The sequence below is a fragment of the Takifugu flavidus genome, chromosome 7 (assembly GCF_003711565.1).
Source record: "Takifugu flavidus isolate HTHZ2018 chromosome 7, ASM371156v2, whole genome shotgun sequence".
NCBI classification, from domain to species: domain Eukaryota; kingdom Metazoa; phylum Chordata; class Actinopteri; order Tetraodontiformes; family Tetraodontidae; genus Takifugu; species Takifugu flavidus.
Genome location: NC_079526.1, coordinates 10,751,955 through 10,764,106, shown reverse-complemented (window position 1 = coordinate 10,764,106; position 12,152 = coordinate 10,751,955).

Sequence of the window (12,152 nt, the reverse complement as noted above, 5' to 3'; positions counted from 1 at the left end):
GGTCACGTCGACCGGTAGTCCGAGGTTTTCTTAATTCACCACGCTATGGACTACTGGGAAGAGACTTTTTTTGTTTGAAGGATGACCTAAGATAATGGGTCTGATTAGTTTAGAGATCCAAAAAACAAACACTAAATCAGCCCAAATGAAATCATGGACAAAGTGACCCTCAGCAACTGTCCCCCTCCGGCACAGTGACCCGCCTCACGCCATGTCACCCGCTCGTCTTTGTGTGAAGGTGGGCTCTGTGCCTGCCGGTTTGTGTGTTTGTTTGTGTGTTTTCAACAAGCTCTTTTTCTTAGGCCCTTCTATGCCTCCAATTCTCCGTTGTTGGCATGGCGGGGGAGCAGCGGGGAGCCTTCACTCCAATTTGCCATCGTTTGTCATCACTTGCCCCTGTGACTCGCACGCACCCACACACAAACACACATGCCGACACTGGCGACTTTGTGACGGCCGTGCCTTCCTTAAACTCTCCATAGCTATTTAGTTCCACATGTGATTTAAATAGTTTGGATCAAAACCTTTAGGTTTCTTTACAGCCGCAGCTGTTACTCTGTAAAAGGGGATTGATGTTACAGACGGTACAGCTGTCTTTGTGATTTCCTATTGTTCATAGAGTATCATAGTAGGGTGATATTGTGCATAAGGAAGGGTAAAGGATAATGAATCCACTTTGTTCTTATTATAAAAAAAGGTTTCTCTTTCTGTTTAGTCAGAAGTTGGTGTTTTAGATGCCTATAAGTAACATGTCTCGTAAGAAAGGACAAAATATTAACAATGGAACTGTCACATGACAGGAAAAAGAAAGTAGAGTTTTGACAAAACGCTGTGGGATGGGCTGTGGCAATGTCGGAATGGTGCCGGTTGTCAAGATTTTAATGGTGTATGTAACAGAATTTCTTCATTTCCATCTCTTACTTTCAGTCCTTTAGCCTTTATAGTCATTAACGAGGTAAAACCTGAAAAATGTTGGAGTAAAAATCCAAGAAAGAGTTGTTTGCTAAGTGTAGGATTGATTAGGGCAATTTAAATTATTTACAGCCAGTGCAGTGGTTTTATATGTAAGGCCACACCGTTCAAATAATGAGCCATGATTTGATCAACCCCTCTGGCACTGTATGTAATTGTGCATTTAGAGGCTGTTGGGATCTCCCAGTTGATAACAGTAATTAAGGACAAAGCAAAGGTCTCATTACACAAATTACCTAGTTGCTGGGAAGTCACGGGTTACAAGCCTTAACTGCCTAAAATGTCATTCCATTTCATCATCAAGGATCACCAAACTGGGGAGAGCTGCCAGTGCACTGGATTTCACTGCACAGTTTATTACGCCTTTTTCTATTTGTGCATCATTTTAAGAGCATTTGCTCTGCTGGATTCACACATTATCAGCTCTAAGCATATATATATATGTGTGTGTTTTACTCCTCACGTCAAAGGAAGAGTCTGATATCTGTCATTTTGTTCCGCTAAGATTAACAACAACAAGACTCCCTCACTGGCCATAAATCCATCCCAGGCACCCCGTCATGTAGATTCATTTTGCTGATGGATGATGGCGAGGCTTACTCAGGAGGGAAGTTGGAAGTGGTTTCTATCTATTATTTCGGTCCCTGTCTCCTGGCTGGTCGCTGGCGTGGTCAGTTGGTGCTCCTGCCTGTCGAGGAGGCCGAGCCAGAACCCCGGAATGGTCAGTAAGTGTGTTGACACGAGGGCCCGGTGCCATCTGGACACACGGATCGCCGAAAAGCGGCGGTGATATTCCTCTGAAGCATTCAGATAGACAGGAAGATGTTCCTGGGTCCTGCTGCGGTGGCGTCAGTGAACCCCAGCGCTCTAACAATGAACGGTTCCTGCGCGTCGCTGGTTTCTTAAATGCAGACTGGAAAATGTGCAAACGGAACCGGTTTTCATTATGACTCCACTTTTGGACACACAAAGAAAGCTGGCCTAAGGCCACAAACTCATTATGGTGTAATTCAGCCTTCATTTCCTGCCATCCAGGTCCAGTCTCACCACCCACCAAGTGCCAAATGCTGGTAACATTTATTGTTGGCAGATAATTCAGTGGCGTTCCGCACCCACGTCGCTTTTTAAGTTTCAGAGTTGCTGACATTGAAATACCTTTCAGTTGTGTAAAGTAACAACGCGAGTCAGAAAATGTCCCCCCTCGAACTGGAACCACTAATTTATATTAGACACTAGTTTTTCGATAGTTCTGTCGGGCCTGTGTGTCTTGTCTGTAACTCAATAATTGGGGGAAATATGTGCTGAGCCTGTAGCAAACATTACATTAAACCATTCCTTGTTGTTCACACCGAATTGGGCCTCTGATGTGGTGCAACTGTGTGTTCTAGCGAATGAAATCCAAAAACGCACCATGTTTAGTTAGAAGCCCCGGGAATCTCTCAAACATGTTCCTGGGCTCGACCACATCATTACGACCGAGATCGTTTGTTTGTCTCCAAACTTTGTACATGAGCGGTGCCTTTAAAGACAAATTCTTCCAGTTTCAGTTACAGATTTTTCTCTGTCTTGTCAGGACATTATGCACCTGTTCTTCATTAGCCTTTTAGCCTGTTAGCTCCTCTTTTGCTCTGTTTCTTTAGCAAGATTAGTAAGTTAGTGAAAAAAGGCTCTCTTTTCAACTGACATCACCATGGGAACCTCGTTTAGACCGAACCTCGGCAGAAAAGCACACTTTCAAACTCACTATGCACCCCATTGATCAAACAAAGTTTGCTGATCTACATCTTAGCGTTCAAAAAATCTGCATGGCTGCATCCTTTTAGTGCTCAGCAATATGAACTTAAGCCTCCAACATTGTACGATTTAAAAAATTGTGGCTGTGACAAAGGAATAATGAGTGTGAGTGTCAGGTACACCGTGCAGTGTGGCAGGTTGTCACACAGCTCCTCAGAAGTCACAAAGCAACAGCTTCAGTAAAGCACGTTAGAATAAAATCATGCAAATGAGACTTTTCCCCCCCTCATTTGACTACCTCAACTTTTATTTGCATGAAGGAGTTTTCTGCCAGGCTCTGTCGTCTGCAGCCTCGCTCAGAAGTAACTCATGTGGTACATCTCTGTTGGTCCGAGATATGTTTTGCAGGATATTGTTGGTCACATGAGAGGTTAGATCTCAACCTGTGTGAGCATGTATTTGTGCAGACACAGACACACACACAGGTTGTGTGTCTGTGTGTAGCACATTGTGTATAGGTTTTCAGACTTTTTTTGCATTGAATAATTGAAATAATGACGATGGCTTGCCAGCTATAATCAATTTGAGAGTTTTTATCTTTGCTTTTCACTGCCCTGAAAGCACAGTCAATGATGTTCCTCAATAAAACAATTGTAAGTGAATCAATACAAAAGAATTTTGCCGTGAAATAAATAAAAGCGATTTCATGCCTGCACATTGGGCTGTGGCCTTCAGGATGAACCTGCAGCAGCAAGTTTGGAGTTAAAATTAAACTGCAGATATCAGAATTTTTATTTTTTTATATATATTATTCAGGAGCAGTGAAGTCATGATTTTTTTGATGGGAAATCATGAAATTAAAGCATGGTAACAGATGGATGAGCTCCATGTTCATTTCACAGATAATAAATAAGATCTTCTTTAGACCTTTAGTTTACCACACTTACAGGAGGTGGTCTGTCCTCTGCAGTCATGGACGGTAACATGCCTGCCACTGGTCCACTGCCCACCCCTCCTGTTTCCTCCTGCAGCTCCACTTCAGTGCTACAGTCACTGCTGGGACACGGCTGCTGCTATAAGGCCCAGGCTACAGGAGAAGATTGGAATGTGGGGTATCAGTTGAAGATCAGGCAGTTCTCTGCAGCTCCTGAAACAAAGAGCCATCCACTCAGCATTTACTCAACAGCGTCCCATTTAAGGGCCCCGATTACATCTCTGAACATACCAGTTACAATTAGATATGTGTCACTGATTAACAAGTGACAAGTAGTTAAAGTAACCGATACGTCATACTCTGTTCACCACTTAATGCTCCCACTGGGACATGTTGAATGGCTATGATATGAGTTGAATTTTTCCTTTGACATACTCTTAAATGAGATTTCAGGTGTCATTAAAATAGAATTGGTTATTTTACCCTCTAAAGGCAAAACGGATCCCACTTCATTTCAACCAAGTCGCCTGATAGACTGAGTAGAAGCCACGATGGAGCGGTTACCATGGCAAACAGACCGAGAACTGCATTTTTAAACTAAATCTTTAAGTGTTAATCTCTATTTGTGTCTTTTCTCTGTCTGCTTTTGACATTTTCCACACAGCCATGAAATCCTGTGCTGCTGTGTGAAGAAGCCAATTCCTTGAGTTCACAGTCAAAGCTTACCAAAGGTTCCAGACACTATAATGTTTCTCTTTTTGGAAACAGAATGTTAGTTAGTCATTTCCTGATCAAAGACTTTTACCCTGAATTCATTATTGCTGCAGATGGAAATTAGCGCTTGAGTATCTGTCGGCGCCGTGCTCCAATTTAATATTTAGTTACAGTGTATATAATGAGAGATGCCACGTCTGAATGGTTACCATAGAGACGTGTGCTTCTGCTGTCAGTGTTTGAGAGGAAACATTGAACCCGTACCACTGGTGCTGCAATTCAGCCCAAAGAAGTGGATTAAATTCAGATCCAGAATTTCTTCACAGAAATGACTCAATACCTTTCTGGGTGCATTCGAAGGGCTCCATGGCCTCCAGGTGACCTTTATGTGATGTAAAATGTTGAGAAGCCTGGATGTTTGCTTGTTTAAATGATGACAGGTACTGCAGTTACAGGCACCAGCGCTCACTAGAGCTCATCACAGCTGAGTTCTTCCTCTTCGTCTCCATCTCTCGATCTATGTTTTCACATAATCCTCATGTCCAGCACCTGATAAACACACAGCTAGCACAGGGAGCACGAGAGTCATGCGGCCAGGGCAAAGTTTACGCTCTCAAGGTCGGGTCAGACAAGATAATAAAGCAACATCTTTTACAGTGAACACAATCAACTGGACCAGAACATGAGCATCTATAATGGAGCAGGTTTACAGGCATTTCTTTGTGTTCTGCAGATGTTTTGAAGGAACCTGTTGGGGAACAGAACAACTTGAAACTTCAGTACCTCACCCAAAACAGAATTGATTGGGGAAAAAAAATACATCTTATTTAGAAACGAGGAGCTTACTGGAGCAGATTTTGACCCGGCGGGTGGGGGGGTCTCAGAGTGTGAGTGAGCGTCTTGTGGTGAGAGTATACTTTGTCATGCTCTTTGCAGACCGATGGTGCTAACTTCATCTCAGTGCAGGAAATTGCTTTGTGCAACGAGTTCTGCTGCCCATTGAGGGTGAACCAGGTCTGCTCCACTTTGGAAAAGCCAACTTGATGTGTTCTTATTGCAGCTGAGGAGGAACAGGGGACCCGAGCAAATGCAGAGAGTCACATCAGAGGTTCTACATTCCTTCCTAAAGTTTAACAGTGTTACCTCGACAGAACCTTCGTCTGGACCTTCTGCTGTCTTCTACATCTCAGATGCTAATCTAGTCACATGACCGCCGCCCAGTGTTTGGGCCTTCACGAACCGTGCAGAGGCCTTGATTAAATTTGTTACCTCAGCCATCCTCTCGCAGAGTGCCAGACTCCTGTGAATATGAATGAGCACAGCATTGAATCTTGAGAGGCTTTGTCCTTGCTCTTCCTCTCCACTTATGCTCATTTTCCAGGATGCCTGATTCCGTTTTTCTCTTCCCTCTGACCCCAATGACACCACCGCCACAGATTTGTCATCACTACCTCCAATGCTGTAATCGCTCATACAGCACTGCTTCAGTTTCTGCAGCCATAAGAGTGTCATAAAATTTTATTGTTCTTGTGTTGTTTTTTTCCCTTATTCACTTATCTATATGATGGGATGTGTCATGCATCTTTCAATTCTTCCAGTCTTTTTTCTACTCTCTTTCCATAGCAGAAAAGCTGGAAGGAGCGAGCCTTTGCAGAGCCAGGCTGCATTATTTTCAAATCAGCAGCTATAACTCATTCCAGTGTTACACACAGTGAGAGACTCTAACTTTTATCCATAAAATACAAGTACACAAGACAGCTTTATTCATCTCTGGTGATACATTTTGTACTATATGAGCTTTACTGGCAGTGTTTTGCACTGCATATTCCATAAGCTGCCAATCACGGTCCATTTTATCTCCCTCTGCAGGAAAAGAATCTGAAGGTTCTCGCCTTGGTGAAGCCACAATACCTATCTAGCAATCTGCTAATTCTCTAAATTGTTTCTTGTGTAACACATGGGATTTCTATATCAGCTACAGCATGTTTTAGCTAATGTTAAATTACTTTTCCCCGCTATCAGTATGAAACAATCTGCAAAGGGGAAGCTTTCTACAGACAACAGAGAAGCCTCCTATCTACTGCAGCGGAGCTCTGAGATGAGTCCCATCCTCATACATATTTAAAAATAATATAGTTATACACTCATTTATAGAAATGTGTGGGGGCGCCGTGGGGTCTCCGTCAGTATTGACAAGCTGTGGTCCTGGAATGACTACAGCCAGACAAACTCAAGGAGGGAACGGAGACGCCGGGCTCTGCCAAACGCCATGGCTGGACTGCCTTCCAACGTCCTGGGGTGTGAGAAAATCCTGTGCGCATCCCTGGAAACGAAATATACAGTAGGAGTCAAGAGCCTTTATTTTGATTCCTTTTTCTTTGGCAGTTTGTCTCATCTTAATGGCAGTAGTTTATGTCACGTTCCAGTCTAGGGTATGGAAATGGAATTCTGAACCAGGGAAAAGTGAAGGTGGTACGAGGAATAACGCAAGATCAGTAAGTGAAATATAGATTTAATGGCAAAAGTGGGGTTGATACAAAAATATGTGAGGACTTAAATTATAGAGTTCTAATCAATAGTTAAAGGCACGTTGCATGGCAAACATTACAAAAGTAGACAAAAGTGGCTTCTCCACAGAAGCAGGCGAACTGCAGCCGACGGGCTGCGTATCAAAAACCGAGTGGGAACTGGTAGCGCTGACGTGCGAGTCACGGAACAGAACGAAAACGGAGCCAGAAGAATTCGTTGGGTGGCACCCCAGGGTTTTTAAAAGGACGCCAATCTCGAACAAGCCAATCACAGTCCACGACGCAGCACCTATTGAAACGGGGAAACACAAAACACGGGGGCGAGACAAAACGGAACCAAACGCGCAAAGACGCGCAGAGCGCACAGTAAAAGCAAACTAAACAACATAACTGGGATCGTAACAGTTTACCAGCCAGCACACTCTTTCTGGAATCAAAATTGAACGTGTGCACTGATGATATGAGTCACTGCTGGATGTAGCTCTTGTTCTAAGGCTGTTAGCGTTGTTTGATACATGTGCTGAAGGATGAAGACATGGACATGGTCTAAAGGTAAGATACGACTTCCTGCTGGCCAAAGGGTCAAGGGTCACCATCAGGTTGGTGAAAGCACTTAATAAGCCCCTCCTTCTATTTTCACATGGCATTTGGGACTAATGCATCTGATTTATTAGTCGTGAGGTCACTAATGAAGCAGTCAAAATTGTGTTATATCATTATGGAGTCAAACATGACATCACATGAGGATTCATGGGGTCGGACATTTTTGTGGTCAGCATGGCAGGATTGAACATTGGGGATTTAATTTGTAATTGTGGCAATCAGACTAATCAAAACAAACGAGATGAGACCTGTCATGACCGGGGCATCGGTTATGAGATTATCTTCCAAATGACTGAAAATGGTCCCACACACACACACACACTCACACACACACGTTGTATTTTCTGACTATAGAGGAGACATGCAGACTCAAGATCACATGACCCTGACATTGCATATTAAACATCAACGTGTGTTTAAATTCTTGTGTTACATATATGTTCCTCATCGAGAGACTTTCCTCCTACCGTCTTCTCTGAGGGGTGCGCCATCACATTGATTATTTGTCAATTCCAGCTTTTATGACCTCTTCAAGGTGACCCTGGTTTTCGTAAAAAAAAAAAGAATAATGACGATAATTGCTTTCCACGCAAGGAAAATGTCTATCAGCAAATTGGCTATAGGGGCCGTTATTGATGTAATTCAGGGGCAGGTTAGACACCAGTCATAAAATGGATAGCTTTGCTTTACAGAAATATATGAGATGAATAGCAAGAAGGTCAAACGGTACGTCTGCCAGGCATTACTTTCAACCCTGTTTCGCATATTCTCTTCTATTTGTTAAAAGGCCGTTGAGGCATTCCATGGCTCGGTGCCACGTGTGCTGGAACCGTAACGGAGGCGACTGGGAGGGCTACCTCCAGCTCCACGAGGCCTCCAGGGATAAAGTCTCGCCGGACGTCCACGTAGTAAGACAGAATGACGTAAACCCGAAAGGATGACAAATGAGACAACATAGGCAGGGATTTATGGAGTGTTAAAAAGCTCCCCATCAGACTGTTTCCACACGCACCAAATCATCATGCCGGATGAAGAGATGAAAAATAGCAGGTTGCTCTCAAAGGTGAGAGATACAGAAATTCTGCAAGAAAGATAGCCTGCCAGGAGAGTGAAAAAAGAACAACAGAAAAATCTTTCTAATCTTGCCTGTAACAGGAAAAAGAAAAGAAAAGCCAGACCAGAGTGGGTGACAGGAAGCTGCGTTCGCTCAGCTTTAGAAGCACAGCCTTCCACTCATCCATTTGCACCTATTATTGATGTCAAAAGTGCTTCCACGGGTCAGTATATGCATGGCATGTTGTCATTGCTAAAGGTTTCTGTTATTCCAAGTCTCCTAATTTCTTTCCGAATTTATTGCTCAGGAAACGACCAACATAGATGAAATCCAAATTGGGACATGGGCTAAAAGTAATAGATTTCCCAGACCTGGTTATAAATTGTGCTTACAGGTTCAAGTATTTTTTTTTTCCCAGTCTGGCCGTCGTTTTAGGGAGTTTCCTTTGTCTTTAACCTATTTTAAATTGGAATGCAGGTGTTCCCCTGCCTCCAAAACGCTTATCCAGGCTCAAAGGCAGAGTTCAGGCCCCCATACTCACGGCTTTTCATCATCTTCTAATCGGCCCATCTGCAGGCGAGACTGGCCTGCTTCACATGAACAGCCTGGCTCTTTGGGCTGCATCGCTCCCAATGCCCTCGGCGGTCTTGTGGTGACCCCTGTTTTCAGCACATAACATTTTTCCATTTCCGTTCGTTTTGTTTTTTGTTTTGCACCATTTGAAAGCCAAGATCGACAGAAATGACATTCCCAGAGTAGTACCTGGGATCAGATGGCAGGTTTTAAGTGAGGTTATGATGGCAAAGAGCTAAGCCACGGACTATTGAGAGATCCAGCCAGAAAACGACTCCAACAGTTGGCGTAACTTAGTATGAAACTAGTATCTTAAAGGAAATGTAAGCATTTGCAAATGAATTTGATATGACTGTAATTCAGCTCTTCATACAGCACTGCTATTTGACATTCCCTCCTCTCCATTAGCCTCTTCCAGGTCAATGTCTGTTTGGAATTTCAGTCACGCTCGGTTTCATTTGTTGTAGTGAAATATGTTCTCCGCTAATTAGCGGCATTAATGCGAGCTCCCACGTCTCTGATCATCTGCACTGTCAGTGCAGAGACACCTTTTCTGGCTTCACAGAGTTTGCTTTCAGATGCAGCACTTTGATTTGTGCAGTTTTATCAAGCACTTGAGAGACTGACCTTGCAGAAATAGCAAAACTCCCCAAAGGACACAGTCTGGTCTGAAGCCCTCATCTCTTGCCAACCCGTTTCCCTATTGAGCAATATGGCTGCGTTGGCAGCCAGCTCGTCTTCACAGCTCCAGCCATTTTCCCATGTTGACTCATTTTGGTGATGGTGGGGTCTCGCCGTTTATCGATATCGATGGTGGCTCCCAGCTCCAATCAATTTTCGCAGCAGCTCTTGATGCTCCGGGCTGAAAGGAATCAATTGGGGCACAAAGAGTCCTGTGTCTAGCGCTCGGACCGATTCTCTCTTCCTCACTGATTTCCTCATGGTGCAATGAGGCTGAGTCTGATCTCTATTCAGGCTGCCCTCCTAATCGCCTCATTTGAGAAAATGGAGCAATTGGGCCCATTTTTCCTGCTTCTGTGCCATTGATGATTCAGACAGGGGTTCAAGGAGCTGCGCAACAGTTATCATAGTACATTATATTGATTCTGTGATTAAAAATTCAATTTCCCAGTGCACAAAAATATTTGCAGCTTTAGATAGTTCTTCCAGTTGTACTTTACCAGAGGAGAAATTGTGGAATCTAGTTTTTTGTTTATTTCTTACACTTTAATGTAATAAGGCTGAGATGGCAGGGAAACTTTTATCCACAGTTTTAATTTTTTTTTTTAAATGATTGTGTGTGGAGGTCCCCTGCAGATGGCTCCATGTTTTCTCTGTGATAAAAGCCTTTAAAGCCTGATGCTAGCATGAATTCAGCTTTGTTCACAGGCCAGGCAGTGGTATGCTGGGATAAAGATCTGAGGGGCCAGAGGGATGCACAAAGTGCCAGCATGAAGAGAATTTGATATGGAATCTAGAGGTGCTGCACAGTGGAGGAAATATAGGGGGCTTAGGGACCTGACAGAGACATAATTCAATATAGCCTCGGGAAAAGCCTGAAGGTGAAAAAATTCACATGCATGTAGGAGAACTAACCACGTCTACCTTTGACTGGGCTCACTGAGCATCTTATGACTACTCATGGATGCTTATAGGGGTCAAGCTCTGAAGTGCAGGGCCCAAATTGTTGCAGACAGCAAAAAGCTGTACTGCTCATCCTGCAAAGATGATGAGCTTCTCCTCAAAACACAAGACTGATCATTTCCACAGGTGCGTCTACAGTTACCTCAGCCATAAAGGAGCAGCCACTGAAGGCATGGAAAGTCCAGCCAAGGCATCTTTTCAGCAGTCCAGATGGAGATGGGGACAAAGACCAGAGCTAGGGCTTTGAGCCGGACAAGGTGTTGATTAGATAAAGTTCCACAATTAAATGAAAGAAGCAGCACTTCAAAGCATTAATTATAAGACAGAATCCTACTAAAGGTGGGATTAATATTCATTTACATGTCTTCAGATCTGTGATTTCAACTCTGGTCAATGAGTTCTGGTGAGTTCTGGTCAATCTGTACTGCGATGGGACAACAAAGGATTGTGCACACTTGTTGGCTCCTCTGTTGTGTGCGACGGGAGGATGGGGCATCAGTCAGTCTCCCCCTGAATGGTACATTAGACCCTCGCAGAGTTCGGTGGCACTTCATAGAACAGCTCTGACCTTTCAACTGTGCTCTAATTACATTCATGTCTCGGGATAGGCAGCGACCACAAAACAACCCGCCGTCTTTTATGAACTCACCGCTGGGTCATTGTCAGAGCCGCCCGTCACCTGGGACCTTGGCAGCACCCTCGATCCCCTCCCGCCGGTCCTGCTGACTTCAGCATTGCCATGGTTCTTTCTGCAGAGGCATCTGTCTCCTTTCACATGTCGGCCATGTTGGCTCAAAACAGGGGGCCCTCGCCCAGCTGGGTGTTTTGGAGAAAAGCGAACGTTGGGGAGGCGAGCAGAGTTGACTGCGAGATGGTCAACCGCCAAAGCATGTCAGCCCCCATCAACTCAGCATGGACGACTGAGAAGGCAGCCAACTTTTTTTTTTGTGGCAAGTGGGCTTAGGAGGATCCAGGCTGGGAGTTCTGTCTAGTCAAAGGCTTCCATCTCTTGAAATGCTTCACTGCACCCACTTTCTCTTTTAATCTAGAGGGAACAATGCAGCCGTGGAGGGAACAACGTCACAGAAGTGGATTTTCTGACGCTTAACCGACTGACGTGGGTTTTTTTGGCTGAAAGCTGTGATGTAATCTTGCAGCCTTATTATGCTCTGATGTGGTCAGCATAATGACAGTTATTGGCTCCATGCAACGTTTCTAAGGCTTCTAAGAGAGCTTCTAATTTGAGACCCTACTGTAGATGATGACTTATGGCCGGCTGTTTCACTTCACATGATTTCACTGCAGCCCTGGTGGCAGTGCGCGCCTATCTCATGGTGTTATTTTTTTCGTTATGTCTGTCAAGAGTCTGTGATCCGTGAAAGCGGCAGCGACGGGA